This window comes from Muntiacus reevesi, chromosome 1 (genome assembly GCF_963930625.1).
Source record: "Muntiacus reevesi chromosome 1, mMunRee1.1, whole genome shotgun sequence".
In the NCBI taxonomy this organism is placed as follows: Eukaryota; Metazoa; Chordata; class Mammalia; order Artiodactyla; family Cervidae; genus Muntiacus; species Muntiacus reevesi.
In genome coordinates this window covers 169,056,135-169,082,745 of record NC_089249.1, presented here as the reverse complement: position 1 = coordinate 169,082,745, position 26,611 = coordinate 169,056,135, and the positions used below count along the sequence as shown (strand labels likewise).

The following is a 26,611-nucleotide window of genomic DNA, read 5'->3' as shown; positions in this document are numbered from 1 at the left end:
ACTGAAGTTTATCCTTCTCTCATGGCACGGTTCAGTGCATGTGTTCCGGGTCATTAGCAGTAGTGATTCCGCACCATCATTTATAGAAAGAGCATTCTCCCAGATTGTTTCTCCATCACTGAATCTGGGTATAGGCACATCTTCCTAAGAGCGTGGAGTAGGCATATAGGGGTCTTAAGTTGCTGGGCTCCGAAATGGCACATAACATCTGAGTACATTCTGTTAGAGACAGCTTTGTCCACGTGGCCATGTAAAGCTGCACTGAGGGTGGAGGGAGGGAATAGTGTCATGTTCCACACTACAGTTATAACCCCAAAGAAAAGGGGACTGAATTTTATTAGAAGTCTCGCTATCTCCACCACACCTTGTACGGTATTTCCGAAATGTCACCAATTGGCCCTGTTGAATCATGCCTTGACTGTGTCTAACACTCTTGGATTTTAGTTTCTGTCTTAGTAATGCAGATGAGAAATTCAATGCTAGTCTAATCTTTTTCTTTTGTAAGTAAATATTTTTTCCATACCTGGAATTATTTTATTTAGAATTTTTCCCACTTACACATCCTGCACTATGCTTATGAACTGGAGAGTTGCCTATCAGCTACAACTTTTTTAAAACATACTTCTACTTCATTAAAGCTGAAATGTAATCAATATTATTGAAATTTACATATTTACTATTTATTATAAATTACTCCTTTTTTCACTTTTATACCAGGAAGTCCATTTGAAACCTGGGTGACTCTTTTTGAGGTAGTCTTATGTAAGTTTCAGGTGTACAACATAGTGACTCAAAGTTTTAATTTTTTGGCTGCACCCAGCATCATGTGGAATCTTAGTTCCCCCAACCAGGGATCAGAACCTGCACCCCCTGCAGTGGAAGCTAAGAGTCTTAACTACCCGACTACCAGGGAAATCCCTTCAATCTTTAAAGTTTATATTCCTTTCATAGTTAAAATAAAATATTGACTATATTCCCTGTATTGTACAATATATCCTGTAGAATTTTTATTTTGCCATTTTTTTTAATTTGGCAGCACCTCATAACCAAATACATTATTACTTTTTCAGTAAAAACTTAATGACTTCATACTAAATAGGATAAATAAAAACTAAAAGGAACTGGTGGCTCAGACAGTAAAGAGTCTGCCTGCAATGCAGGAGACCCAGTTTCAATCCCTGGGTCAGGAAGATGCCCTGGAGAAGGGAATGGCAACCCACTCCAGTATTCTTACTGAAGAATTCCGTGGACAGAAGAACCTAATGGAGTCGGACATGACTGAGCCACTTTTACTTTAGTAACCAAGTACATTATTACTTTTTCAGTAAAAATTAAATGACTTCATACTAAATGGGATAAATAAAAACTAAAAAGAGCTTCACCATTAGTTCTAGTCAGATTTTGTTGCTAAGAGTTCAGGTTAAGTCATTATGCCTCTAACTGAATTGTGAAAAAACTTTCAATTTTTGGAACCTTTTGTATTTCAGAGTTGTAAGTAAGTAAAGGATTGTGGACCTTTAGATTTAAACTTTTCCTACTTTCTTATGAAGTTTTTGTTTATAATGGTAAGAATCAGGGGCAAGGGTTTTGTTAATATGCAGTCTACACCACCTCTTTTCTGGAAATTTGGGAACACTGACTTGAGTCTGAAAGTGAAAGTGTTAGTCACTCAGTTGTATCTGATTCTATGTGACCCCATGGACTGTAGGCCCCGAGGCTCCTCTGCCTTGGGGTTCTCCAGGCAAGAATACTGGAGTGGGTTGCCATTTCCTTCTCCAGGGGTCTTCCCAACCCAGGGATTGAACACAGATCTCCCACATTGCGGGCAGATTCTTTACCATCTGAGCCACCAGGGAAGGCTACAACTGACTTAGACAAAATGTGAGTTTATTTCTCTCATGTAGACGTTCACAGGATGTTGGCATGCCTGATTGCCAGTAATCAGAAAAGTCCATGAATCATGAGTTTATTATAACATGTAGGTAATATAGATAATCATAAATTGTTATAGAGTGAACATAGCTTGTACACATCAATCAGATCTAGATATAGGACATTATTAGTCCCTCAGTACCACCACTTCTAGGGGAATAAACTTCAGAATCCCCTCTTCTGTGGGCACTGCATTTTAAATTGGGAAGATAAATTGTCTTTTGGCAGCCAGATGAGGGAGTGGACTTGAAGGGGAAATTGAGGGGACAGTGGTGCCAACACAGAAGTCACATGGTTCATAGCAGGTGACCAGACTGATAGGAGCCCAACTTTGCATCATGACAAAACCATCTCCAGCTCCAACACCAAACTCTGGATTTAAGACAGAAAAACAGGTCATTACAAGGGCTGTATTCAGAGACATCTCAAGAAGAGTAATACAGTAAATGTGTCACACCCGAAAATACTTGCTACACCTGCTGGGTAGCCACCCTCTGACCTGTGTCGGGCTCCTCTGACCTCCTGCAGTGTCAGCAGTGCTCAGTCACTGTGCTCACCTATGAACACTCCAGTCATGCGCTAAGGCTGTGGAGCCAGAACTGGTTCAGGGTTTAATCTAGAAACTTCAGGATCCTCGCAGCAATAGAGACAGTCTCCCTCTCTCACTCTCTCTCAGGCTCAACCTTAGGTCTTCCACCTATGACCAGGTCTGGCCCAGGTCCCAGCTGTGCACACGTCAGCCTTGCAGCCTTTCTGTCTCTGCTTGCTCTTGCCGGGATCTTCACCCTCACCTCCCACTGTGCCCCACTTGGTTCCACAGGCATCAGAGTGAAGTGTCTCATTTCTCCCCCTTGACTTTAGGCCTCAAAGCACTTTCCTTGCAGCCTTTTCTCTGCTCTTGACATCTTTTCTGGTCCCAAGAGGAAGAGGCAATTTTCCCTATGGGTCCTAGAGACCCTTTGTGGCATTAAGTTGAGCTTATCTGACTCAGAAGCCACCAGACTGCTTGTTATCTGAGCTCTAGGAACACAACTTTTCTGTAACTAGTGGCCTGAATGGATGGCATAAGATTCCTTCTGGGATTTCCTCTTCTGGGATTCTCTAGACCTTTTTCTCTTCTCTAGAGTGAGCATATCCTGTAAGTGGCTGTCACAGAATGGGTTTCTTTTTTAAATTCTTAGTAATTTTATTGAGATATAATTCACATACCATACAATATACCCTCCCAACTCCTAAGCAACTACCAATCTACTTTATTTCACTACAGATATGCACATTCTAAACATTTTTTTATAACTAGAATCATACAATATGTGGTCCTTTGTGACTGGCTTCTTTCATTTAGCATGTTTTCAAGGTTCATCTGTGTTATAACATGTAATAGTGTTTTATTACTGTCTTTTATTACAAATAATATGGTGGACAGATTAACATATTTTATTTATCCATTGTATGGATATACCACATTTTATTTACCCATTTATCACTTAAGGTACTTTTGATTATAATGACTGCTATGGACAGTCAGATACAAGTTCTTTTGTGAACATAGGTTTTTATTTTTCTTTGGTATATACCTAAGAGTGACATTGCTAAATTACATGAAAGGTCTATGTTTAATGACTTGAGACTGTTTTCCAAAGTGGTGGTATCATTTTTATATTCCCTCTAGCAGTGTATGAAAGTTTTGTATTCTTCTCATCCTTCATACATTTGTTATTATTTCTCTTTTTGATGATAGCGGTCTTACTGAGTGTGGAGCTGTATCTGATTGTGGTTTTAATTTGCGTTTTCCTGATGACTAACGATGTTGAGCATATTTTCATGTGCTTGTTGGTTGTTTATTTTCTTTGGTGAACTGTCCATTCAGATCAATTGTCCATTAACAGGCTTGTCTTTTTGTTATTATGATGTAAACGTTATTTATATATTCTAGTTACAAGTACCCCTATCAGATTTATTAGTTGTAAGAGTTTTAATCCATTCTATGGATTGCATTTTTATGTTCTTCATAGAATTTTTAACTTTACTGGTATCAGATTTCTTTTGTTGCTTATGCGTTTTATTTAAGAAACCATTCCCTAGTCCAATGTAATAAAGATTTATGGCTAAGTCTTCTTCAAGAATTTTATAATTTTAGCTCTTACTTTTAGGTGCTTGATCTATCTTGAGTTAATTTTGTATATAGAGTGAAGTGGGGGGGCATCCAACTTCATTCTTTTGTCTGTGGATATCAGTTGTCCCATCGCCATTTACTGAAAAGACTGTTCTTTCTCCCCATTGAATTGTCTTGGCATCTTTGTCAAAATGAATGTACTGTAAACATGAAGGTTTATTTCTGGACTTACAATTTTTTTTGGTTGATGTCAGTACTTATGCCAGTACCATGTTGCATTGATTGCTACAGATTTGTGGTAATTTTTGAAATCAGATAGTATGAGTCCTCCAATTTCATTTTTACATTTGATATGGTTTCAGCTGTTCTGAGTCACTTGCATTTCCATAAGAATTTTAGGATCAACTTTCCCATCTCTGCAAAGAAGCTTGCTAAAGTTTTGATTAGAGTCTATTTCTTCTTAATATAGCCTTCCTCATTTCTCAGGGAGAAGGTTCAGCTGCTGTGATATAGTTTTTTAATTCTACTTTCATAGTTGTTGCCTCAACTTTCTTTTCTGTTGAATTTCTAATATTAGCTATTATGGGTTTTTTTTTAATTTCTGAGTTCCTTCTTGTTCTCTTATTGTTCAATTTCTTCAAAGTATAGTGCTCTTGTTTTGTAAATGTAATAAATTTTCTTAACTCTCAGTTCAGTTCAGTTCAATCACTCTGTCATGTCTGACTCTTTGTGACCCCATGGACTGCAGCACACCAGGCTTCCCTGTCCATCACCAACTTCCAGAGCTTGCTCAAACTCATGTCCATCAAGTCAGTGATGCCATCCAGCCATCTAATCCTCTGTCATCCCCTTCTCCTCCTACCCTCAATCTTACCCAGCATCAGAGTCTTTTCCATTGAGTCAGTTCTTTGTATCAGGTGGCCAAAGTATTGGAGTTTCAGCTTCAGCATCAGTTCTTACAATGAATATTCAGGACTGATTTCCTTTAGGATGAACTGGTTTGATCTCCTTGCAGTCCAAGGGACTCTCAAGAGTCTTCTCCAACACCACAGTTCAAAAGCATCAATTCTTTGGTGCACAACTTTCTTTATAGTCCAGCTCTCACATCCATACATGACTACTGGACTAGATGGACCTTTGTCGGCAGAGTAATGTCTCTGCTTTTTAATATGCTATCTAGGTTGGTCATAACTTTCCTTTCAAGGATCAAAGATCTTTTAATTTCATGACTGCAGTCATCATCCGCAGTGATTTTGGAGCCCAGAAAAATAAAGTCAGCCACTGTTTCCACTGTTTCTCCATCTATTTGCCATGAAGTGATGGGACCGGATGCCATGATCTCACTTTTCTGAATGTTGAGCTTTAAGCCAACTTTTTCACTCTCCTCTTTCAGTTTCATCAAGAGGCTCTTTAGTTCTTCTTTACTTTCTACCATAAAGGTGATGTCATCTGCATATCTGAGGTTATTGATATTTCTCCCAGCAGTCTTGAATCCAGCTCATGCTTCATCCAGTCCAGCATTTCTCATGATGTACTGTGCATATACGTTAAATAAGCAGGGTGACAATATACAGCCTTGATGTACTCCTTTCCCAATTTGGAATCAGTCCATTGTTCCATGTCCGGTTCTAACTGTTGCTTCTTGACCTGCATACAGATTTCTCAGGAGTCAGGTAAGGAGGTCTGGTATTCCCACCTCTTGAATTTTCCACACTTTGTTGTAATCCACACAGTCAAAGGCTTTGGCATAGTCAATAAAGTGGAAATAGATGTTTCTCTGGAACTCCCTTGATTTTTGATGATCCAAAAGATGTTGGCAATTTGATCTCTGGTTCCTCTGCCTTTTCTAAAACCAGCTTGAATATCTGGAAGTTCACGGTTCATGGATTGCTGAAGCCTGGCTTGGAGAATTTTAAGCATTACTTTGCTATGGTGTGAGGTGAGTGTAATTGTGCAGTAGTTTGAGCATTCTTTGGGATTGGAATGAAAACTGACCTTTTCCAGTCTTGTGACCACTGCTGAATTTTCCAAATTTGCTGGCATATTGAGTGTAGCACTTTCACAGCATCATCTTTTAGGATTTGAAATAGCTCAGCTGGAATTCCATCACCTCCACTAGCCTTTGTTCGTAGTGATGCTTCCTAAGACCCACTTCACATTCCAGGATATCTGGCTCTAGGTGAGTGATCACACCATTGTGGTTATCTGATCATGAAGCTCTTTTTTGTATAGTTCTTCTGTGTATTCTTGCCACCTCTTCTTAATATCTTCTGCTTCTGTAAGGTCCATACCATTCTGTCCTTTATTTTGCCCATCTTTGCATGAAATTGGAGGAGGAAATGGCAACCCACTCCAGTACTCTTGCCTGGAGAATCCCAGGGACAGAGGACCCTGGTGGGCTGCCATCTATGGGGTCGCACAGAGTCAGACACGACTGAAGTGACTTAGCAGTAGCAGTTGCATGAAATGTTCCCTTAGTATCTCTAATTTCCTTGAAGAGATCTCTAGTCTTTCTCATTCTGTTGTTTTCTTCTATTTCTTTGCATTGATCACTGAGGAAGTCTTTCTTATCTCTCCTTGCTATTCTTTGGAAGTCTGCACTCAAATGGGTATATCTTTCCTTTTCTCCTTTGCCTTTCATGTCTTTTCTTTTCTCAGTTATTTATAAGGCCTCCTTGGACAACTGTTTTGCCTTTTTGCATTTCTTTTTCTTGGGGATGGGCTTGATCAGTGCCTCCTGTACAATGTCATGAACCTCTGTCCATAGTTCTTTAGGCACTCTGTTTATAGGATCTAATCCCTTGAATCTATTTGTCACTTCCACTGTATAATCATAAGGGATTTGATTTAGGTCATACCTGAATGGTATAGTGGTTTTCTCTACTTTCTTCAATTTAAATTTGAATTTGGCAATAAGGAGTTCATGATCTGAGCCACAGTCAGCTCCAGGTCTTAACTCTCTGGAGATATTAATTAAAGTTGATGAATTTTTAAGTCATTTTCTTCTGTTTCCTATATTGTGTCTATTTATTCCAGGTTTCTTTTTCCTGCTTCTTAGTTTTTGGTTTCTCCTTTTTACATTAAAACTTTCCTCATGTGTCTGCTGATCCTTGATGCTCTATTAATTTTTTAGTGAAGTTCATGGAGGAGTAGATTTCACTGGATTTTTCACTGTGAGATCTCCAAATGGCTCATCTAAAGATTTCTCAAGGGTTCTGTTTCTCTGGGGAAGAATTCTTCGTTCTTCAAGTTCTCACCTGATGATCAGTGTGACCTGGGCACAACATGGGGGGAAAAGACTTCAAGCCTCACCCTTCTGTTTGCAGACTTTCATTGTTTTCATACCCTATTTTAACCTCCACTGACCATCCCACCCTCCATTGTCCCTGATGTCTCCAACCCTGAAGGTTCTCTGGTTCAATTTCTCCAAAAAGGAGTTGGGAGTGGGTAATTGCCTGGCTGTAATAGATGCTGGTGAGAGTGCTGGGGGATCTAAATGTTTTAAGTTTAGAGTGTCTATTAATTCCTAATTTCCCTCCTTATGCCAACACTCACCATATGAGATGCCTGGTACTTCTGTGTGTGCATGCTAAGTTGTTTCAGCCATGTCCAACTCTGTGCCACCCTCGGGACCGTAGCCCACCAGGCTGCTCTGTCCAAGGGATTCTCCAGGCAAGAACACTGCAGTGGGTTGCCATGCCCTCCTCCAGGGGATCTTCCCACCCCAGGGATTGAACCCCCTTCCCTTAAGTCTCTTGCCCTGGCAGGTGAGTGCTTTACCACTAGTGCCACCTGGGAAGCCCCGGCGCTTCTGTGTCCTGAGCCTTTGTGGGCTTCTGTGGAGTGGACTGACTTTCTTCTAGAGATACCTCACCTCTGCAGCTATACAGGTTTTCCTGTGTAAGTTTTACCACTCTACCACAAGCCTTCAGTCTTCCAAACTGTGTTGAACTCTTCTGTTCTTTAGTATCTCCTTTCCCGTATTTTTTGCCCTTTTAAAGTATGTATCTTTTCTGTATTCCTTTTAATGTCAGTTTAGTTGAATTGCAGAAAGAAACATTTTTTACTAGAATTTAGTCCAATCAATTCTACTCGCAAATATTTTTCACTGTTTTACTTTCTGAGGGAAGCAAAGAAACCTATGTAAAGGGTTGTCTCCTACCATTCTACCCCATGCCAGGAAATGGGCCTGCCATGAGTAGGAAGTCATGGCAAAGGGGCTTGAATGACTCAATGAAGTAATGAGCCATGCCTTGCAAGGCCACCCAAGATGGATGGGTCATAGTGAAGAGTTCTGATGAAACATGGTTCACTGGAGGAAGAAATGACAAATACCTCCAGTATTCTTGCTGAGAGAACCCCATCAACAGTATGAAAAGGCAAAAAGACATGATACTGGAATATGAGCACCCCAGGTTGGAAAGATTCCAATATGCTACTGGGAAAAAGCAGACGGCAATTAATAATAGCTACAGAAAGAGTGAGGCAAATGGGCCAAAGCAAAAATGACGCTCAGTTGTAGATATGTCTGGTGGTGAAAGTAAAATCTGATGCTGTGAAGAACAATACTGCACAGGAACCTGGAATGTTAGTTCCATGAATCAAGGTAAATTAGACATTGTCAAGCAGGAAATGGCAAGAATGAATATCGGCATCTTAGGAATCAGTGAACTAAAATGGACGGGAATGGGTGAGTTTAATTCAGGTAACCATTATATCTATAACTGTGGGCAAGAATCCCTCAGAAGAGAGGGAGTGGCCCTCATAGTCAACAAAGAGTCCAAAATGCAGTACTGGCGTGTGTAAGGAATATGCTATGCACAGGCCTGTACTATAATTAACAGGGCTTCTTTGAAAAATAGGAATGACTTTCTCATCACTCCCAGGCGAAGGGCTGGGAGCAGTAGAAAGTACATGGTGGAAAACATGTTGAAAACAAGATGTTGAAGTACTGATGTGACTGATGGAAAACCATTAGTGACTGTTCTCGTAACCAGAGCCTTGAGGGAGTTGCTGAGAAAGGTCATCACTAAACTAAAGGGCTAAACAGAGTCATGAAAGGCCTGAAAGTTTTACACTGAGGACTGTGCACTGTATATCTTTATCCCCGATCTGAGATTGTGAAAAACAGATATCTGTAGAGCACATACAAGGAAGTAGATATTAGCAATAAAAAGTGTGTAGGGATTAGGATCTGGGCTTTTGCCTGTGACCAGCATCAGCCCCTTGATCCCCACCTTATTTCTGAGTCTTATTTTTCCTTATTCTTCTGTGGCACCGCTCCCTCAGGTCAGTTCATTGTTGGGCTGGTCCCAACAGGGTGCAATCTCAAAACAGCGAAATGACCTCAGTTTGTTTCCAAGATAAACCATTCACTATCACAGTAATCCAAGTCTATGCCCCAGCCACTAATGCCAAAGAAGCCAAAGTTGACCAGTTCAATGAAGACCTACAAACAATCTAGAACTAACACACACACAAAAAAAGATGTCATTTTCATCATAGGGGACTGGAATGCAAAAGTAGGACGTCAAGAGAGACATGGAGTAACAGGCAAGTTTGGCTTTGGAATGCAAAATGAAGCAGGGCGAAGGTTAACAAAATTTTGTGAAGAAAACACACTGGTCATAGTAAACACCTTCTTCCAACTACACAAGACAACTCTACACATGGACATCACCAGATAGTCAATACTGAAGTCAGATTGATTATATTCTTTGCAGCTAAAGATGGAGAGGCTCTGTACAGTCAACAAAAATAAGACCTGGAGCTGACTGTGGCTCAATTCATGAGCTCCTTATTGAAAAATTCAGGCTTAAGTTGAAGAAAGTAGGGAAATCCACTAGGCCATTCAAATATGAATTAAATCAAATCCCTTATGATTATTCAGTGGAGGTGATAAATAGATTCAAGGAACTAAATCCGGTAGATAGAGTACCTAAAGAAATATGGGTGGAAATTTGTAACACTGTACAGGAGGCAATGACCAAAACCATCCCAAAGAAAAAGAAATGGAAGAAGGCAAAGTGGTTGTCTGAGGAAGCTTTACAAATAGCTGAAAAAAGAAGGGAAGTGAAAAGCAAGGGAGAAAGGGTAAGATATACCCAACAGAATGCAGAATTCAAGAGAATAGCAAGGAAAGATAAAAAGACCTTCTTAAGTGAACAGTGCAAAGAAATAGAGGAAAACAACAGAATGAAAAAGACTAGCGATATCTTCAAGAAAATTGGAGATATCAAGGGAACATTTCATGTAAGGATGGGCATGATTAAAGACAGAATGGTAAGGACCTAACAGAAGCAGAAGATATTAAGACAAGCTGGCAAGAATGCAAGAACTATCCAAATAAGGTCTTAATGACCTGGATATCCACGATGTTGTGGTCGCTCACTTAGAGCCAGACATCCTGGAGTATGAAGTCAAGTGGGCCTTAGGAAGCATTACTATGAACAAAGCTATTGGAAGTGATGGAATTCCAGTTGAGCTATTTCAAATCCTAAAATATGCTACTGTGAAAGTGCTGAACTCAATATGCCAGCAAATTTGGAAAACTCAGCAGTGGTCACAGGACTGGAAAAAGTCAGCTTTCATTCCACTCTCAAAGAAGGGCAATGCTAAAGAATGTTCAAACTACCATACAATTACACTCATTTCACATGCTAGCAAGGCAATGCTCAAAATCCTTCAAGCAAGGCTTCAGCAGTACATGAACCAAGAACTTCCAGATGTACAGTCTGGATTTAGAAAAGGCAGAGGAACCAGAGATCAAATTGCCAACATTTGTTGGATCATAGAGAAAGCAAGTTCCAGAAAAACATCTACTCCTGCTTCATTGACTATGCTAAAGCCTTTGACTATGTGGATCACAACAAACTGTGGACAATTCTTATAGAGATGAGAATACCAGACCACCCTACCTGTCTCCTGAGAAAGCTGCATGTGGGTCAAGAAGCAACAGTTAGAACTGAACATGGAACAAAGGACTGGTTCAAAATTGGGAAAGGAGTATGACAAAGAAGTATATTTTACCTTGCTTAACAAGGTAACTGTTTATGCAGAGTACATCAAATGCCAGGCTGGATGAATCCCAAACTGGAATCAAGCTTGCTGGGAGAAATATCAACAACCTCAGATATGCAGATGATACCACATTAACGGCATATAGCAAAGAGAAACTAAAGAGCCTCTTGATAAGGGTGAAAGAGAAGAGTGAAAAAGTTGGCTTAAAACTCAACATTCAGAAGACTAAGATCATGGTATCCAGTCCCATCACTTCATGACAAATAGAAGGGGAACAAGTGGAAGCAGTAACAGATTTTATTTTCTTGGGTTCCAAAATCACTGCAGATGGTGACAGCAGCCATGAAAGTAAAATACACTTGCTCCTTGGAAGGAAAGCTGTGACAAACCTAGATAGCATGTTAAAAAGCAGAGACATCACTTTGCTGACAAAGGTCCATCTAGTCAAAGCTGTGGTTTTTCTAGTAGACATGTACGGATGTGAGAGTTGGACCATAAAAAAGGCTGAGTGCTGAAGAATTGATGCTTTCAATTTGTGGTGCTAGAGAAGACTCTTGAGAGTCCCCTGTCCGGCAAGGAGATCAAACCAGACAATCCTAAAGGAAATCAACCCTGAATGTTCACTGGAAGGACTGATGCTGAAGTTGAAGCTCCAATACGTTGGCCATTGGATGTGAAGAGCTAACTCATTAGAAAAGACCCTGATGCTGGGAAAGATTGAAGGCAGGAAGAGAAGATGGTGACAGAGGATGAGATGGTTAGACAGCAAACTCTGGAAAATAGTGAAGGACAAGGGAGCCTGGTGTACTGTAATCCATGGGGTCACTACTAATTTTACATGCTCTGTCCATGCTTCCCTTCACAAGCACCCCACCCCTACTTCTAGGTTATTGTCTGGGTCTCAAAGTACCCTTCTCTCTCAGCTATAGCATGGCTGGCTTGTGGAGTGATTAAGAAGCTAATTATTTAGTTTCTTCAGCTTAGTAGATTAATTTCATGTATCACAGGCAGGCTAAACCTTCTTCACTGCTCCTCCTCTCAGGACTGCCTGGCCAGTCCCAAGAGAAAGGAGCTACATAATTTACCTGGGCTTGGAAGCAATAGACAAAGTTTTAATTACAGCGAGGGAGTGTTTATAAGTTTGGGTTAGTGAGTGTTTATTTAGTGATGAGCTTAGGTTTTAACATGTCTGCCTGTGAAGAATGTATGAAGACTCAGACTTATGCTTAACCCCCACTTTGGGAGAGGCCCAGAAGGAGGGGACAGACCCTGATCCGGGGGAAGCCCTGTCTCAGCTCACCTACAAGACAGTGTGCTAAGGCAGGAGATGGTCCTAAGCGCTGGCTCTGGTGGTGGTCTGGATCCTTAGACCAGAGAGTAGGAAAGGCTATGAGCTTGGCCTGGCTTAGCAGCTCTTGCCTGATGGACCCCTGTGATGGGCTTGGACTTCTAACTACTGTAGTTCTTTGGCAGTTCAGGTGGGCATGTACGTCTGCATCCTGGAAGCCAGAGCACACCTTGGACTCTCAGGTCACACTGGCCCAGCTCAACACTGCTCACAGATTCTCAGACTAGAGAAGGCTCTGGGGCCCTAACAAGGAATAAAGGAAGGACTCAAATGAGCTCCTATTATACCAGGCCCTATGCCAGGTGCCAGTGCTTCAAACAGATTCAGTTCAGTTCAGTGGCTCAGTTGTGTCTGACTCTTTGCGACCGCATGAATCGCAGCAAGCCAGGCCTCTCTGGCCTGGAGTTTACTCCCGGAGTTTACTCAAACTCATGTCCATCGAGTCGGTGATGCCATCCAGCCATCTCATCCTTTGTCGTCCCCTTCTCCTCCTGCCCCCAATCCCTCCCAGCATCAGGGTCTTTTCCAATGAGTCAGCTCTTCGCATCAGGTGGCCAAAGTATTGGAGTTTCAGCTTCAACATCAATCCTTCCAATGAACACCCAGGACTGATCTCCTTTAGGATGGACTGGTTGGATCTCCTTGCAGTCCAAGGGAGTCTCAAGAGTCTTCTCCAACACCACAGTTCAAAAGCATCAATTTTTCAGCGCTCAGCTTTCCTCACAGTCCAACTCTCACATCTATACATGACCACTGGAAAAATCATAACCTTGACTAGACAGACCTTTGTTGGCAAAGTAATGTCTCTGCTTTTTTTTTTTTTTTTAATATTATTTTATTAGTTGGAGGCCAATCACTTCACAACATTTCAGTGGGTTTTGTCATACATTGACATGAATCAGCCATATAGTTACACGTATTCCCCATCCCGATCCCCCCTCCCACCTCCCTCTCTACCCGACTCCTCAGGGTCCTCCCAGTGCACCAGGCCCGAGCACTTGACTCATGCATCCCACCTGGGCTGGTGGTCTGTTTCACCATAGATAATATACATGCTGTTCTTTCAAAACATCCCACCCTCACGTTCTCCCCCAGAGTTCAAAAGTCTGTTCTGTACTTCTGTGTCTCTTTTTCTGTTTTGCATATAGGGTTATCACTACCATCTATCTAAATTCCGTATATATGTGTTAGTATACTGTAATGTTCTTTATCTTTCTGGCTTACTTCACTCTGTATAATGGGCTCCAGTTTCATCCATCTCATTAGAACTGATTCAAATGAATTCTTTTTAACGGCTGAGTAATATTCCATGGTGTATATGTACCACAGCTTCCTTATCCATTCATCTGCTGATGGGCATCTAGGTTGCTTCCATGTCCTGGCTATTATAAACAGTGCTGCGATGAACATTGGGGTGCACGTGTCTCTTTCAGATCTGGATTCCTCAGTGTGTATGCCCAGAAGTGGTATTGCTGGGTCATATGGCAGTTCTATTTCCAGTTTTTTAAGAAATCTCCACACTGTTTTCCATAGTGGCTGTACTAGTTTGCATTCCCACCAACAGTGTAAGAGGGTTCCCTTTTCTCCACACCCTCTCCAGCATTTATTGCTTGTAGACTTTTGGATAGCAGCCATCCTGACTGGCGTGTAATGGTACCTCATTGTGGTTTTGATTTGCATTTCTCTGATGATGAGTGATGTTGAGCATCTTTTCATGTGTTTGTTAGCCATCTGTATGTCTTCTTTGGAGAAATGTCTGTTTAGTTCTTTGGCCCATTTTTTGATTGGGTCGTTTATTTTTCTGGAATTGAGCTTCAGGAGTTGCTTGTATATTTTTGAGATTAATCCTTTGTCTGTTTCCTCATTTGTTATTATTTTCTCCCAATCTGAGGGCTGTCTTTTCACCTTACTTATAGTTTCCTTTGTTGTGCATAAGCTTTTAATTTTCATTAGGTCCCATTTGTTTATTTTTGCTTTTATTTCCAATATTCTGGGAGGTGGGTCATAGAAGATCTTGCTGTGATTTATGTCGGAGACTGTTTTGCCTATGTTCTCCTCTAGGAGTTTTATAGTTTCTCGTCTTACATTTAGATCTTTAATCCATTTTGAGTTTATTTTTGTGTATGGTGTTAGGAAGTGTTCTAGTTTCATTCTTTTACAAGTGGTTGACCAGTTTTCCCAGCACCACTTGTTAAAGAGATTGTCTTTTTTCCATTGTATATCCTTGCCTCCTTTGTCAAAGATAAGCTGTCCATAGGTTCGTGGATTTATCTCTGGGCTTTCTATTCTGTTCCATTGATCTATATTTCTGTCTTTGTGCCAGTACCATACTGTCTTGATGACTGTGGCTTTGTAGTAGAGTCTGAAGTCAGGCAGGTTGATTCCTCCAGTTCCATTCTTCTTTCTCAAGATTACTTTGGCTATTCGAGGTTTTTGTATTTCCATACAAATTGTGAAATTCTTTGTTCTAGTTCTGTGAAAAATACCGTTGGTAGCTTGATAGGGATTGCATTGAATCTATAGATTGCTTTGGGTAGAATAGCCATTTTGACAATATTGATTCTTCCAATCCATGAACATGGTATGTTTCTCCAACTGTTTGTGTCCTCTTTGATTTCTTTCATCAGTGTTTTATAGTTTTCTATGTATAGGTCTTTTGTTTCTTTAGGTAGATATACTCCTAAGTATTTTATTCTTTTTGTTGCAATGGTGAATGGTATTGTTTCCTTAATTTCTCTTTCTGTTTTTTCATTGTTAGTGTATAGGAATGCAAGGGATTTTTGTGTGTTAATTTTATATCCTGCAACCTTACTATATTCATTAATTAGCTCTAGTAATTTTCTGGTAGAGTCTTTAGGGTTTTCTATGTAGAGGATCATGTCATCTGCAAACAGCGAGAGTTTCACTTCTTCTTTTCCTATCTGGATTCCTTTTATGTCTTTTTCTGCTCTGATTGCTGTGGCCAAAACTTCCAACACTATGTTGAATAGTAGTGGTGAGAGTTGGCATCCTTGTCTTGTTCCTGATTTCAGAGGAAATGCTTTCAATTTTTCACCATTGAGGGTGATGCTTGCTGTGGGTTTGTCATATATAGCTTTTATTATGTTGAGGTATGTTCCTTCTATTCCTGCTTTCTGGAGAGTTTTAATCATAAATGAGTGTTGAATTTTGTCAAAGGCTTTCTCTGCATCTATTGAGATAATCATATGGTTTTTATCTTTCAATTTGTTAATGTGGTGTATTACGTTGATTGATTTGCGGATATTAAAGAATCCTTGCATTCCTGGGATAAAGCCCACTTGGTCATGGTGTATGATTTTTTTAATATGTTGTTGGATTCTGTTTGCTAGAATTTTGTTAAGGATTTTTGCATCTATGTTCATCAGTGATATTGGCCTGTAGTTTTCTTTTTTTGTGGCATCTTTGTCTGGTTTTGGAATTAGGGTGATGGTGGCCTCATAGAATGAGTTTGGAAGTTTACCTTCTTCTGCAATTTTCTGGAAGAGTTTGAGTAAGATAGGTGTTAGCTCTTCTCTAAATTTTTGGTAGAATTCAGCTGTGAAGCCATCTGGTCCTGGGCTTTTGTTTGCTGGAAGATTTCTGATTACAGTTTCGATTTCCTTGCTTGTGATGGCTCTGTTAAGATCTTCTATTTCTTCCTGGTTCAGTTTTGGAAAGTTATACTTTTCTAAGAATTTGTCCATTTCATCCAAGTTGTCCATTTTATTGAAATAGAGCTGCTGGTAGTAGTCTCTTATGATCCTTTGTATTTCAGTGTTGTCTGTTGTGATCTCACCCTTTTCATTTTTTATTTTGTTAATTTGGTTCTTCTCTCTTTGTTTCTTAATGAGTCTTGCTAATGGTTTGTCAATTTTGTTTATTTTTTCAAAAAACCAGCTTTTAGCTTTGTTGATTTCTGCTATGGTCTCTTTAGTTTCTTTTGCATTTATTTCTGCCCTAATTTTTAAGATTTCTTTCCTTCTGCTAACCCTGGGGTTCTTCATTTCTTCCTTCTCTAATTGCTTTAGGTGGAGAGTTAGGTTATTTATTTGGCTTTTTTTTTGTTTCTTGATGTGCGCCTGTAATGCTATGAACCTTCCCCTTAGCACTGCTTTTACACTGTCCCATAGGTTTTGGGTTGTTGTGTTTTCATTTTCATTTATTTCTATACATACTTTGATTTCTTTTTTGATTTCTTCTATGATTTGTTGGTTTAAAATATGGAACGCTTCACGAATTTGCATGTCATCCTTGCACAGGGGCCATGCTAATCTTCTCTGTATCGTTCCAATTTTAGTATATGTGCTGCCGAAGCGAGCACATGTCTCTGCTTTTTAATATGCTATCTAGGTTGGTCATAACTTTCCTTCCAAGGAGTAAGCATCTTTTAATTTCATGGCTGCAGTCACCATCCGCAGTGATTTTGGAGCCCAAAAAATAAAGTCTGCCACTGTTTCCACTGTTTCCCCATCTATTTGCCATGAAGTGATGGGACCAGATGCCATGATCTTAGTGTTCTGAATGTTGAGCTTTAAGCCAACTTTTTCACTCTCCTCTTTCAGTTTCATCAAGCGGCTTTTTAGTTCCTCTTCTTTCTGCCATAAGGGTGGTGTCATCTGCATATCTGAGGTTATTGATATTTCTCCCACCAATCTTGATTCCAGCTTGTGCTTCTTGCAGCCCAGCGTTTCTCATGATGTATTCTGCATATACGTTAAATAAGCAGGGTGGCAATATACAGCCTTGACGTACTCCTTTTCCTATTTGGAACCAGTCTGTTGTTTCATGTCCAGTTCTAGCTGTTGCTTCCTGACCTGCATACAGGTTTCTCAAGAGACAGGTCAGGTGGTCTGGTATTCCCATCTCTTTCAGAATTTTCCACAGTTTATTGTGATCCACACAGTCAGAGGTTTTGGCATAGTCAATAAAGCAGAAATAGATGTTTTTCTGGAACTGCCTTGCTTTTATAAATTAATCCTTTAATACTCAACTCTCAACTTTAGAATGGCCCTAAGGAAGGATACAGACAAAACTATTAACAGCTCTTACCTGAGATGGGTAGACTCTAAGGGGACTTTGTTTCAGTGTCTCAGACAATGATGTATTATCAGAAGTAAAACGAAATATTTCTAATAGCAAAAACATGATCTAGCTATCAATCTGCTGATGAGTAAGATATATATCTTATTTCTCATTTTTATATAAAGAGTCAGTTATTAGCATTACACTACTGATTTCTCTCTACCCTTTCATTCTTCCACAATTAAGGTAGTGACTTCTCTAAATGGAGAGTTTAGAAGGAGAAACTGATTGTGTACAGTCTAGCCTCTTCCTCTTTCTACATGGAAGCAAGTTGTTAACAGAGAATACTAGTTTTCCTAGGTATTATCTGTCTTTTAAGTCTAATAGGAGCAGGCCTGCCACATAAAGAGGCTATATCCTCCAACCTAGCCTTTTCCAGTAATGAAAGTAATATATGCCATTTATAAAATATGTAGAACAAACTATAGAAATGATCCCTGAAAGTATAGTCTTTAGAACAGCTCATGAATTTGTGTATATCCTTGTGCAGTGATCAGTGAAGAACCTCTTGATGAAAGTGAAAAAGCTGGCTTAAAACTCAACACTCAAAAAACTAAAATTATGGCATCTGGTCCTATCACTTCATGGCAAATAGATGCAGAAACAATGGAAACAGTGAGAGACTTTATTTTGGGGGGCTTCAAAATCACTGCAGATGATGAGTGCAGCCATGAAATTAAAAGATGCTTGCTCCTTGGAAGAAAAGCTATGACCAACCTAGACAGCATATTAAAAAGCAGAGACACTACTTTGCCGACAAAGGTCTATCTCATCAAAACTATGGTTTTTCCAGTAGTCATGTATGGATGTGAGAGTTGGACCATAAAGAAATCTGAGCACCAAAGAATTGATGCTTTTGAACTGTTGTGTTGGAGAAGACTCTTGAGAGTCCCTTGCGCTGCAAGGAGATCCAACCAGTCCATCCTAAAGGAAATCAGTCCTGAGTATTCATTGGAAGGACTGATGCTGAACCTGAAGCACCAATAATTTGGCCACCTGATGCGAAGAACTGACTCCTTAGAAAAGACCCTGATGCTGAGACAGATTGAAGGCAGGAGGAGAATGTGCCAACAGAGGATGAGATGGTTGGATGGCAACCACTGGACTCGATGGACATGAGTTTGAGCAAGCTCTGAGAGTTGCTGATGGACAGGGAAGCCTGGCATACTACAACCCAGGGGGTAGCAAAGAGTCGGACACAGCTGAGCGACTGAACTGAACTGAGAGCCTATTCACTTTGCTTTATAGCAAAGACTAACACAACATGTTAAAGCAACTATACTCCAATAAAAATTACTTTTATAAAAAAGAATGTAGGACTTGCCTTGTGGTCCAGTGGTTACAGATTCAGCTGCCAGTGCAGAGGGTATGGTTTGATCCTCGGTCCTGGAAGATTCCACATGCTGCTGAGCAAGTAAGCCCGTGCACCACAACTACTGACCCTGTGATCTGGAGCCCATGCTCCACAAGGGGAAGCCACCCCAGTGAGAAGCCTGCACCCCGCGAAGAAGAGTCACCCCTGCTGGTCACAAGTAGATAGAGCCAGCGAGCAGCCAAGAAGACCCAGCAGAGTCAAAACATATTAATAAATGAATAGATAAACTCATTGGCCAACTTGTAATTATTTTATTTTAAATTTATGTTTTAGTTTGCATCTCTTAATTCCTTGTTCCTATCTTGCCTCTCCCCTCTTCCCACTGATAATCACTAGTTTGTTGTCTGTACCTGTGATGTATTCATTTGATTGTTCTATTTTTCAGATTCCACACATAAGTCATAATATATAGTATTTGCCTTTCTTTCTTTGATTTATTTCACTAAACATTATGTCCTCTAGATCTATCCATTTTGCTGTAAATGACATTATTTCATTCTTTTTATGACTGAGTAATAACCCATTGTATATATATGCATCTTCTTTATACACTCATCTGTTGATGGACACTTAGGTTATTTCCATGTCTTAGCAATTGTAAATAATGCTGCTATGGATATCGGAATGCATGTATGTTTTCGAGTTAGTGTTTTCATTTTCTTCAGATATATATACAAGGGAGTGAATTTGCTGGATCATGGCAGTTCTTTTTTAGTTTTTTAAGAAACTTCCATGTTGTTTTCCATAGTGACTACGTGCATTAAGTCACCTCAGTCGTGTCCAGCTCATTGTGATCCTATGGGCCATAGCCTGCCAGGCTCCTCTGTCTATGGGATTCTCCAGGCAAGAATAATGGAGTGGGTTGCCATTTCCTTCTTCAGGGGATCTTCCCAACCTCAGGGATCGAACCCATGTCTCTTAACTCTTCTGCATTGGCAGGAAGGTTCTTTACCACTAGCACCACCTGGGAAGCCCATAGTGACCTCACCAATTTACATTCCCACCTGCAGTGTACTAAGGTTCCCTTTTCTTTACATCCTCATCAACATTTGTTATAGACTTTTTGATCATAGTTATTCTGACAAATGTGAGGTAATATCTCATTGTGGTTCTGATTTGCATTTCTCTGACGATTAGTAATGTTGAGCATCTTTTCATGTGCCTTTTGCCATCTAAATATATATTTTTCAGGAATATGTATATTCAGGTCTCCTGCCTATTTTGTTAATCAGATTATTTGGGGGTTTTTTGGTATTGAGTTGTATGAGCTGTTTATATATTTTGGATATTAACCCCTTATCAGTCATATCACTTGCAAATATTTTCTCCCACTCAGTAGATTATCTTTTCATTATCGATGCTTTCCTTTACTGTGCAAAAGCTTTTAATGTGGTCCCATTTGTTTATTTTTGCCTTAAGAGACATCCAAAAAACATCGCTCCAATTTATGCCTATGTTTTCTTTTGGATAACTTGTAATAATTTGACTGTAAAACATCATCATTACGGCTAATTGGAATAAGTCGAATCTATAAAGGCTATGCATTCATATTAAGACTGAAAAGAGAAAAGTAAAAAAAAAACTTAATAAAAGGATGAATACAACATGATATGTTTAATGATCTTTAATATGTGTGTCTGCAAGTAGAAATATGAATGCATATATTTTTTTCTTCTGTAAATGATATGTTGATTTAAACACATCTGCCAGCAAAGGTCTGCCTAGTCAAAGCTATGGTTTTTCCAGTGGTCATGTGCAGATGTGAGAGTTGGACTGTGAAGAAAGTTGAGTGCTGAAAAATTGATGCTTTTGAACTGTGGTGTTGGAGAAGTTTCTTGAGAGTCCCTTGGATGAGCAAGCAGATAAATATGAACAAAAATTTATGAATAAGCTGAAGCACCTTTAAAAAGTACCAAATATAGGAAGAAATCATTAGCACTAGTGATTTCATAAATTTATCACCTCCAGATAAAAAGAGAGTCCAGCAGTCATATTAACCAGTCAGCACCATTTAACAGTAAGCAAGTAAAAATAGAGTTCAACAGATATTCTAAACATGAGAATGGTGAATCAATCCTTTATCTCTCAGGTGATAAAACAACTAAATGGCCCTACTACATATAATAAGATACTCTTGAGAAATACCTAAGTTTTCAAGCAGAACAATGTTATTAATGGCAAGATGATTGATTATGCAAAACTTAGAGGGCGTTAACAGTCTAAATTGCCTTAAACATCAAAACTAGATCTTAAATCCAAACTAAGAAAGATTAGTTAATATCACAGATCCCAGAACTTCAACTGGTCTAAAATTGTATTTATATTTCTATTGGGTTTGGTAATATTTTTAAAGTCCCAGAACATAATTAAAATATTACTGAAACTTTAAGAAGATAACAAAATATATAGGTATAATCTTAAATATAAAACAGTGAACAATGAAGTATATTTAACCTATGGCATTGGATAGGCTTAGATATAAGTGTAGTCAATTGTGTAATCTTTATATGTGTGCATGTTTTGCTGATTTTTAAGGTATTCATATGAACAATTTTTAAGGTATTAATATTAGGTATTCAAAAAATCAGTCATGTGAAATTTGTAATTCCAGTTTACATCTGCAAGTAATCAAATGTGTATTCCATGTTCAATGCTCAAAAAAAAATGATTTCAACATATTGTTTATTAGAAACATGACTTGAGTAAACTGGCCATTAAACAACAAACAAGTAGCTGTGAGTATTCTTCCCCAGGCACAAAGTCCCTTGGATGTGAAAGAATCCGTGAAACATTCTGAATTATATGTCACAAAGTAGATTATATGCTTTTACTACTCCTTCAGAAGAAGGGAAATTAATAAATAGGGGACTAGAATAAGGGGGTGGTTGAAAAAATTTGGGAAACTGTGGCACATATACTTTCTGAGAAGGACAGACAGCCAAACAGATAATTACCCTACAGTGTGGTGAATATTACCAAAGGGATGCCATGGTAGCACAGGAAAGAGAAGTTAACCCAACATGTGTACCCATTACATACTAGACATAGTAGTATGTATAAGCATCTGCTCAGACACTCAGTCATGTCCAACTCTTTGTGACCCCATGGGCTGTAGCCTGCCAGGCTCCTCTCCCAGCAAGAATATTGGAATGGGATGTCAGTTCCTCCTCCAGATCTTCCAGACCCAGGGATCGAACCTGCATCTCTCACATCTCCTGCATTGGCATGAGATTCTTTTAGAGTGCTGTTTAACTGACCAGATGTTTGTAACCAAAATCATGGAAGCCTCACATCCAATCTGGATCCTTTGACCACCTAAATTTGCTCCACCTCTGAAATAATATGTCAAGATATCCTACTTTCTGACTACAGCCTTCTTCTATCTTTTCTATTTTCTCATTTAATTTCTGTCTCTAAATTTATACTTCTTTCGTATGAAGACCTCTCGTTCCTTAATCAGCCTATTTTCATTCTATTAACCTTCTGCTGTCTTCATTTCCTTTTCTGTTTTCTGCTAGTCAGAAGAATGTCTCAAGGTGGTAAAGAGCTTACCAGGCCCACTCCCACAGCACACCTCTTAGGATAACAGGATTAGCCAGAGGGAACAGGTTTCTGTCAAGAAGGAGAAACATGGCCTTGAGCAAGATACACTGCTGTTCAGTTCAGTCACTCAGTTGTGTCCGACTCTTTCCGACCCCATGGACTGCAGCACGCCAGGCTTCCCTGTCCATCACCAGCTCCCAAATCTTGCTCAAACTCATATCCATCGAGTCGGTGATGCCATCCAACCATCTCATCCTCTGTCGTCCCCTTCTCTTCCTGCCTTCATTAGCTCTGGGCTTAAACAAAGTTAGTCTTAGGTGAAATAGATTGTTGTCATAACAACTCAGAGCTAAAGAAAAAATGTCTTATGTGACGAAGACAAAGGAATGTAGAAAAAAATGCTTGTCGCTTCCTCCTTCTCGAGGGCCCTGGTCTCTGTATCAACCTACCCAAGAATTAACTCTCTTACTACTCTAGGGGATCTTCCCAAACCTACATTTCCTGCATTGGCAAGCAGATTTTTTACCACTGTAACTACATGTGGTAGTAGTTACAACTGAATCAACTTCATGACCACGCCGGGACTGCTTATTATTGTTGGTAAAAAATCATACAACCTCCAGGCTGGCACAAATATACATTCAAGTTCCTCAGCCTCAACTGTGCTAATGGTATTGTCCAGAAATCCTCCCATGCCCTTTTCAGTTCTCTCTTCATTCTTCACAATGACTGTTCAGTTTCTCCCTTCTACTCAAATCTCGGACCCTTTCATCTCACAGCAGATAATCTGACCTCTTATTTCACAGAGAAAATATCATAGAAGCCATTAAAAAAGAACTTCTTCAGATTATGGCACCAAACTCACAAAAATTTTCTGAAATTACACAAATCATTCTTTCTTTCCTCCAATCGCAAAGGAGGGAGTGTCTTACCAACAACAACCTTATCTTCTTTGTCATAACCACACACCACTACAGTTCAGTCACTCAGTCCTGTCCAACTCTTTGTGACCCCATGGACTACAGCATGCCAGGCTTCCCTGTCTATCACAAATTCCAGTAGCTTGTTCAAACTCATGTTCGAGTCAGTGGTTACCATCCAACCATCTCATCCTCTGTCATACCTTTCTCCTTTTGCCTGCAACCTTTCCCAACATCAGGGTCTTTTCTAAGGAATCAGTTCTTCGTATCAGGTGGCCAAAGTATTGGAGTTTCAGCTTCAGCATCAGTCCTTCCAATGAATATTCAGGACTGATTTCCTTTAGGATGGACTCGTTGGATCTCCTTTGCAGACCAAGGGATTCTCAAGAGCCCTCTCCAACACCACAGTTTAGAAGCATCAATTCCTCAGTGTTCAGCTTTTTTTATGGCCCAACTCTCACATCCATACATGACTACTGGAAAAGCCATAGCTTTTTCTGTCACTGTTTCCTTTGTTTCCCCATCTATTTACCATGAAGTGATGGGACCAGATGCCATGATCTTAGTTTCTTGAATGTCCAGTTTTAAGCCAGCTTTTTCACTCTCCTCTTTCACTTTAATCAAGAAGCTCTTCATTTCCTCTTCGCTTTCTGCTATAAGGGTGGTGTCATCTGCATATCTGAGGTTATTGATATTTCTCCCAGAAATCTTGATTCCAGTTTTTGCTGCATCCAGCCCAGCATTTCACATGATATACTCTGCATATAAGTTAAATAAGTGACAATATACAGCCTTGACATACTCCTTTCCAGATTTGGAACCAGTCTGTTATTCCATGTCCAATTCTAACTGTTGCTTCTTTACCTGCATACACGTTTCTCAGGAGTCAGGTAAAGTGGTCTGGTATTCCCATCTCTTTCAGAATTTTCCACAGTTTATTGTGATCCACCTAGTCAAGTCAGGTGTAGTCGATAAAGCAGAAATAGATGTTTTCTGGAACTCTCTTGCTTTTTCGATGATCCAGCAGATGTTGGCAATTTGATCTCTGGTTCCTCTGCCTTTTCTAAAATCAGCTTGAACATCTGGAAGTTCATGGTTCACGTATTACTGAAGCCTAGCTTGGAAAATTTTGAGCACTACTTTGCTAACATGGGAGATGAGTGCAGTTGTTCGGTAGTTTGAACATTCTTTGGCATTGCCTTTTTTGGGATTGAAATTAAAACTGACCTTTTCCAGTCCTGTGGCCACTGCTGAATTTTCCAAATTTGCTGGCATATTGAGTGCAACACTTTAAAAGCATCATCTTTTAGGACTTGAAATAGCTCAGCTGGAATTCCATCACTTCCACTTGCTTTGCTTGTAGTGATGCTTCCTAAGGCCCACTTGACTTCACACTTCTGGATGTCTTGCTCCAGATGAGTGATCACATCATCGTGGTTAACTGAGTCATGAAGATCTTTTTTGTATAGTTCTTCTGTGTATTCTAGCCACCTTTTCTTAATATCTTCTGCTTCTGTTAAGTCCATACCATTTCCGTCCTTAATTGTGCCCATCTTTGCATGAAATGTTCCCTTGGTATCTCTAAATTTTCTTTGAAGAGATCTCTAGTCATTCCCATTCTACTGTTTTCCTCTATTTCTTTTTTTTTTTTTTTTTTTAATATGAAATGCTTCACGAATTTGCGTGTCATCCTTGCGCAGGGACCATGCTAATCTTCTCTGTATCGTTCCAATTTTAGTATATGTGCTGCCGAAGCGAGCACTGTTTTCCTCTATTTCTTTGCATTGATCACTGAGGAAGGCTTTCTTATCTCTCCTTGCTATTCTTTGGAACTCTGTATCAGATGGGTATATCTTTCCTTTTCTCCTTTGCCTTTCGCTTCTCTTCTTTTCACAGCTATTTGTAAGCCCTCCTCAGTCAACCATTTTGCCTTTTTGCATCTGTTTTTCTTGGGATGGTCTTGATCACTGCCTCCTGTATGATGTCACACCTTTCACAAGAGCTAATTATAATCACTTTTTTCATTCCTTCATATCACACTCACTCCTCAATCTACTGCCATGATACCCTATCCACTGCTTTGTGATACCATGTTCTCATATGCCTTGGCCATTTCTTTTTAATTTCTTTCTTATGTTGCCACATCTGTACTAATTTTTTAGTTATCAGTTGCCAAATCCTCAAAGTTTCTTTCTTTGGTCTTCTTTTCACCTCATTCTACGCACAATGAGTGTACTTTCATCACCCACTTCTATGTCTTTAATCAACTCTATGAGGACTCATAATTCTATAAATCTTTCCCAAAATATTTTCTCTAAACTATTCCAGCTGCCTATTAAATATTTTCCTATGGCTATTCCATATGATCTGAAAATCAACAAATCTAAAACTGAACCCAGTATTTGCCCCAGTGCCCCCCACAGCTGCTTCTCCTTTCCCTGTTTTCCCTATCCCATGGGTGATGTATACCTCTATCCACCAGGTTTTTGATCATCACACTTAACTCCTTCATCTCCCACACTAATCCACAGTGATTCTTCTCTTAAATATCTCTTTATTTGGTTCCTTTCTCTTCATCCCCCACTTCCACTCTCCAGGTTCAGACCACCATCATCTCTCATGTGGATTTCTCCAGCAGTCTCTGAATTGGTCTTCAGAAGTGGTCTCTGTACCTAGTTATTCTATCCTTTCTACCGTTACCCACAACAGCAACAGCCAGAGAGGTTTTTCTTTAGTGTAAATCTGATTGTGTAACTTCCTTAATTAAAATTCTTGTCTTCCCACTACTTTTCCCACCCTTTAACCTGATTTATAAGGCTCAACATGATGTGATCCCATTTACTGTTGGCCTCAAGCCTAGCTACTTCTACTTTGTTTGCGTGTGTGTGTGTATGTGTGTTAGCCATTCAGTCCTGTCTGACCCCATCAACTGTAGCCGTCAAGGCTCTTCTGTCCATGGAATTCTCCAGGCAAAGACACTGGAGTGGGTTGCCATGCCCTCCTCCAGGGGATCTTTCCCACCCAGGGATGGAACCTGCATCTTTTACATTTCCTGCATTGGGAGGCGAGTTCTTTACCACTAGCGCCACCTGGGAAGCTCCTTAGTTCCCTGATCAGGTATCAAACCCACATCCCCAGCATTGGAAAGTAGATTCTTAACCACTGGGCCACCAGGGAAGTCCCTATCTTGGCACTTTTTAAAATCCCCATCTATCATTGTCAACAAAAGAGTTCAAAATGCAGTACTTGGATGCAGTCTCAAAAATGACATAATG

The 26,611-nt window shown here is 39.8% G+C and overlaps 2 non-coding genes and 1 pseudogene across 2 annotated transcripts; all 3 read right to left on the bottom strand.

Moving 5' to 3' along the window:
- Positions 1 to 16,630: 16,630 nt before the first annotated feature.
- On the bottom strand, positions 16,631 to 16,737 carry LOC136156654 (U6 spliceosomal RNA). Its single transcript, XR_010661144.1, has one exon. It is a non-coding gene; the product is annotated as a U6 spliceosomal RNA (small nuclear RNA).
- A 1,125-nt stretch (positions 16,738 to 17,862) lies between these two features.
- On the bottom strand, positions 17,863 to 17,951 carry LOC136156562 (small nucleolar RNA U3; annotated as a pseudogene).
- Positions 17,952 to 24,991: 7,040 nt separating this feature from the next.
- On the bottom strand, positions 24,992 to 25,098 carry LOC136156681 (U6 spliceosomal RNA). The gene has a single exon (XR_010661169.1). It is a non-coding gene; the product is annotated as a U6 spliceosomal RNA (small nuclear RNA).
- Positions 25,099 to 26,611: the final 1,513 nt, after the last annotated feature.